General features: G+C 41.7%; 1 long non-coding RNA gene across 2 annotated transcripts; it reads left to right on the top strand.

Annotated features, from left to right (window-relative positions):
* The first annotated feature begins 1523 nt into the window (after positions 1–1523).
* LOC123108069 (uncharacterized) lies at positions 1524–5281 on the top strand. Of its 2 annotated transcripts, XR_006451831.1 has the most exons (5): positions 1524–1787; positions 2157–2290; positions 2793–3236; positions 4144–4232; positions 5121–5281. It is a non-coding gene; the product is annotated as an uncharacterized lncRNA (long non-coding RNA). The 2 variants fall into 2 exon arrangements; XR_006451832.1 differs by having other exon boundaries at positions 2157–3236.
* The last annotated feature ends 257 nt before the right edge of the window (positions 5282–5538 follow it).

Below are 5538 nucleotides of genomic sequence, written 5' to 3' on the forward strand. Positions count from 1 at the left end.
GTACAAACAAGCTGTCACCAAAGTGGGAAGGTCCTTACCGGGTGGTACGAGTCACCAGACCCGGCGCAGTCCGTCTGGAGACCGAAGATGGCACTCAGTTGCAAAATTCATGGAATATTGAGCATCTCCGCGAGTACTACCCATAAGGCGCGAGGCTGTTTGGCAGTCTTTTGTACAAGCCTTGCCTCAGCTGCATGTAAGTCCTTGTACAAAGCCGGGGCGATGACCCTATGCAAGAGAAATTAAAGAAGCGATGTAGGGGGGCCCCAACTAAGATTGCATGCATGCATGAGCACACCAAGATCACTGCATAAGCATTTCATGAGCATCTGCATATGCATATAGGTAGGATCGCATCCTGCATTCATTCTCATCTACATGGAGTTGCAGGTTCCTGCCGTGAACTTGGCTTCGACAAGGGACGAGAAGATTGCACGTCACAGCGATCCCCAGCAAGCCAAACAGATAAGTTTTACCTCTTGTCCATTAGTATTCTATACAGCTATAACTTTGCATGAGAAAACCTCGCCTCTCTTTTGAAACTTAGGTGCTCCCATCATTGATTCGAACATTTCTTCAATCAGGATGGTCGCAGTAGCCTTTGGTAAAAAGGAGTTGGTGGGGGACTAGCCCCTCTGTCTGTCCCCCGACAGCCGTAGCTCTCCGACAGACAAAGAGGGTACCGACAGGATATCCTGCCGGGGAAAACTCGTTTATTTTTATTAAGAGGCACTCCACCTCTGCATGGACATACACATGCACGGGTTCCCAGCAAGGTTCATCTTTTTCATTTATATGCTGATACAAGTACAAGCATTACAGAACACAAAGATGGACTCGAGAGATTACATCTATACCTATACTAATCCTAGACTCCCTAGAAATTACCATGTTAATTAGAAATTACCGACTATTTATCCGGTGGGACCGAATTATTACGGTCCAGATTAAATCTGATCACAGTTGTAGGAGTATCATATGGGCCTTTGTTTTTAGCCTAGGGAAATTCCCAATCTCTCACGTGCGTGAGTCCTGCGTGGGGTAAGCCCATTCTATGGCCCAAATCCTAGACTCCCTAGAAATTACCACGTTAATTAGAAATTACTGACCGTTTATCCGGTGGGACCAAATTATTACGGTCCAGATTAAATCTGATCACAGTTGTAGGAGTATCATATGGGCCTTCGTTTTAAGCCTAGGGAAATTCCCAATCTCTCACGTGCGTGAGTCCTGCGTGGGGTAAGCCCATTCTATGGCCCAAATCCTAGACTCCCTAGAAATTACCACGTTAATTAGAAATTACCGACCGTTTATCCGGTGGGATCGAATTATTACGGTTCAGATTAAATCTGATCACAGTTGTAGGAGTATCATATGGGCCTTCATTTTTAGCCTAGGGAAATTCCCAATCTCTCACATGCGTGAGTCCGGCATGGGGTAAGCCCATTCTATGGCCCAACAAGCCATCCAACCTTCTCCATCTCCACTTCCTCCCTGAAGTGCCGCCACGCCCTCACTCCTCCTGAAGTGCCGCCACGCCCACCTCGAACTCCGCCGCCACCTCCCACCCCTACCTCCGCAGTGATCCTGTGCCCCCTCTACCCCGACCTCCAGCGACACTCCTCCCATCCCGATCTCCGTCGATGGTCCTGCGTCCTCACCACCCGACCTCCGGAGAACCTCCTCTGACCCCTCCCTCACTGACCTCCGCTGCGCTCCCGTGCTCTTCGCCGTGGTCACGCCCCCATCCTTGCCGGTAGTGCATGCTGGATTAGGAGGTTGTACACGTACGTCTATATTTATATTCAAGTCGAGCTTCGTGAATTTGAAGGCATGTATGATCAAGAACCTATTGCCATCAATTCAATCTCACACGTGTGTGCTAGATGCTGGAAGAAATACTTCTCTTTTAATTTGTATATGGCTGTGCGCACGTATGTATGTACTGGCACATCTTGCCGGAACCTGATTGGGAAGTCAGATTCGCTAAATCTACGCACCCGTGTCTTCGTGCCATGTGAATCGCAACTCACGGCCTGTATTAACAACACCAAATATATTTCTTCTCTCTTTATTATAACTAATGTCATCAAATCTGATAGTCATCTACAGATGTTTTCCCTGTGGATACTGAGATGCATGGCACCATTTTGCAGATACTTGGAGTATATATCTAGCATATCAAGCCACCGGAGACAAGCAATACTTCGTTGAAACAATAACAACAATATCATCGTTTTGTCCAGATGACATTGTCCATGTCTACTGATGTGGTTGGCAATCACCATAGGTACTCGCTCCCCCCATAGATGAACTGTTTTATCTCTGTAGCTATTTATGAATAAAACTGGTCATGTATAGCATGCATGCCTTCTGGCTATATAGAAGTCGAGGTGCCTATGTGGGCTGCAAAAATAGAGGGCGTCCCTGACTCGGATTTTGTGTCCTACTCGAGCACGTCAGTAATGGGCGTCGGACATGGACTCCACATGGAACGCTCTCTTTGACACATAAACGATGGCCTCAAGCCCTTATGTGAAAGTATCCAGCCTCGCCGTTCTAACATTTTCTCTATAACAACGATGTACAACTTTGATGGAACAATGACCGCCGGTGCTACACCTGAGGTACACCATTGTATAATCCACATGCCAACCATGAGTAAAGTAGCAAGCTATTATGTTTCAAAATTTATTTGGAAGAGCATGCGTTTTGGGTTTTATACTTCACCATGATCTTTTACTGTGTGGCTGCAACCATGGCTTCTATTGTCATTAACTTGCCATACACAGACAGTCTGCAGAGTTTACAAACAAGAGTGCAACCCATAATTATGAGTGATGATTATGGTATGATTGCTGGATTAATAATTCAGAGCAATAAAGCTATTTTACTGGAAAAGCCGCTCCCGCGCTCTTCACCGTGGCCACACCCCCATCCATGCCGCTCTGTTCCCTGAACACCCATGAGAGCGCCGCCATGCTGCGAGGGGAGCAAGTCGAGGTGCCTATGCGGGCTGCAAAAATGGAGGGCGTCGCCGACTCGGATGTTTTGTCCTGCTCAAGGACATCATTAATGGGTGTTGGACATGGACTCCACATGGAACGCTCTCTTTGCCACATCAAAGATGGCCTCAAGCCCCTATACAGAAGTATCCAATCTTGCCGTTCTACAATTTTCTCTGCAACAACGATGTACAACTTCGACGGTACAGGACCGCCAGTGCTCCACCTAAGGTACGCCATTGTATAATCCACATGCCAAACCATGAGTAAAGTAGCAAGCTATTCTGTTTCAAAATTTATTTGGAAGAGCATGTGTTTTGGGCTTTATACTTCACCATGATCTTTTACTTTGTGCCTACAACCACACCTTATGTTGTCATTACCTAGCCATATACATATAGTCTGCAGAGTTTACAAACAATAGTGGAACCTATACTGATGAGTGATGATTATGGTATGATTGCTGGATTAATAATCCAGAGCAAGAAATATATTTTACTGGAAAAGTTAAATCTAATATTAACAATAGTACGAATGTACTTCACCTGCAAATTGTTCGTATCATTCTATCATTCCAGAGGTTATATAAGCCACACAATCACACTGCTGGTCACACTACTAACAGCAGGTCAAATCTTGGTGCTGCAACAGTTAGGCATGTAGTATGCAGGTTTAGAGATGGATATACCAAGTTTACTATGAACAAAAGCATGACAGGTTTGACAAACAACACATTTGTATTAATTCGGCGATTCATTAGATATGATCTGCAAGAGTTTTCTGTGATGTATATGTTATGGATCAGCGCACAGGTAGTTAATTTGTCTTTTTTTCCATTTAGTAAATTCAAGCCCTTAATATGATGCTCTGAATGTCATACAGAGTTAGTTTCAGATTGGTAGTGCATCTCACAGTGATTTTTATAACTGAAGTTGATCATAATCACTGTGTACAGAGCATTTCAATGTGATGTTCAATAAATTATAGAAATTAGAAGTATGCCTATTATTGTAACATATTGTAGTAAGGTAGTGCCACTTCCAAGAATCAAATGTATTTTATGTCCTGACAAGTTTTTCCTTAAATGTATACTATAAAGGGATCAGTAATGATTAATTGGCAATTTACTATGTTTCAGAATAAACTTCTCACGAGTGAAATTACTTGTGGCGTTGCAATGTAGCTAGATTGGAGAGAAACATGATAGCATCTTAATAATCCAGTAAGGTATTTGACGAGCTCCATTAAATAATTTATAGAGAAATCATAGAGCTTTTTCTTTAATTCATCGAAAATTGTTTCGCTTCCAGTATGTAATTTGTACAAGAATCATGGAGTGCTTATGCATGCTTGCCTTTTGTTGACAACATAATTTTGTAAGTAAACTTAAATGACATGTATTTTCTACTCATAATGGTGAATCCAGTGGATAAAGGTGTGTACTGTGATAAAGCTGTACTTTAGACTATTATTTTCGTTTGTGGAGAACAGACAAAATGTGGAAAGCCCATGATAGCCACCAATTTTGTTACCTGCTCCGAGCAATGTAGGAGTTCTGTATAAACTTCATCCTATGGTAGAATATTTATCTATACATGTGTTTCTGGTAGAAACCAACACATTTTACACCTAATTTTTACTTCTCTCACTGCAAGTCTGATACAACACAGAACACTAATTAATCATATTCTCTTCGTACATGTGCTTTCATTCTATATGTATTTCGTACATATCTAACGCAGTAGAAGAACTCTTTAGAATCACTGGACTCGATGATCTCCATGCCAATGTAATTTACGTCAACATGATGTTTGTACCAAAAAGGATCATGCATGCTTTCTCCTATCTATTATAGCTTGCTGTTGTCACTGATGTAAAATGAAATCTTCATGGCATGTGCCTCTAGCTTCCCACTATTGCAACTATTTTGAGAAAAGCTAGGAAAGGATAACGTTGATATACATACCTTTTTTTAAGCAAGTACCGTTGATATACATATGACAGATAGTTCATGCATTGTACTTTAGTAGCTAGCCTTCACTAAAAGGACCAAAATCTATGTTTTTAAAAATTAAGCTAATCTTTACTAATCAGTTCTTTTGTTCTACTTTATAGATCGTAAACCAGTTTTTTGACGGGGCCAGTTCTTCGGTTGGACGGAAGTAACTCCACTCGCTGGGAGGACTTGGTGGTAATTTACAAGGTCGTGAAGCATTTTTCATGTAACTGGTAGTGATCTAAGTCACATGTTATTAGAATGGATGCCACTACAACATTTCCGTACAAACGTATGCCACTGATCTTTGCATATATATTGCACTCCCTTTGTAAATAAATATAAGATGTTTTAATATGTTTCTACTACTATATGTTTTTGTCATTATTATGACAATAGATCGATTAGGTTCTCCGAAATATATATTGTCGATGTGATCAAACATGTGTTACATGCCATCTAATGCAACATCGCTTTGTTTGAACATTCACAATTATAACTAGCTATGACAAGAGATAACCATACATGTATTTTTTT

The sequence above is a fragment of the Triticum aestivum genome, chromosome 5A, assembly GCF_018294505.1.
Source record: "Triticum aestivum cultivar Chinese Spring chromosome 5A, IWGSC CS RefSeq v2.1, whole genome shotgun sequence".
NCBI classification, from domain to species: domain Eukaryota; kingdom Viridiplantae; phylum Streptophyta; class Magnoliopsida; order Poales; family Poaceae; genus Triticum; species Triticum aestivum.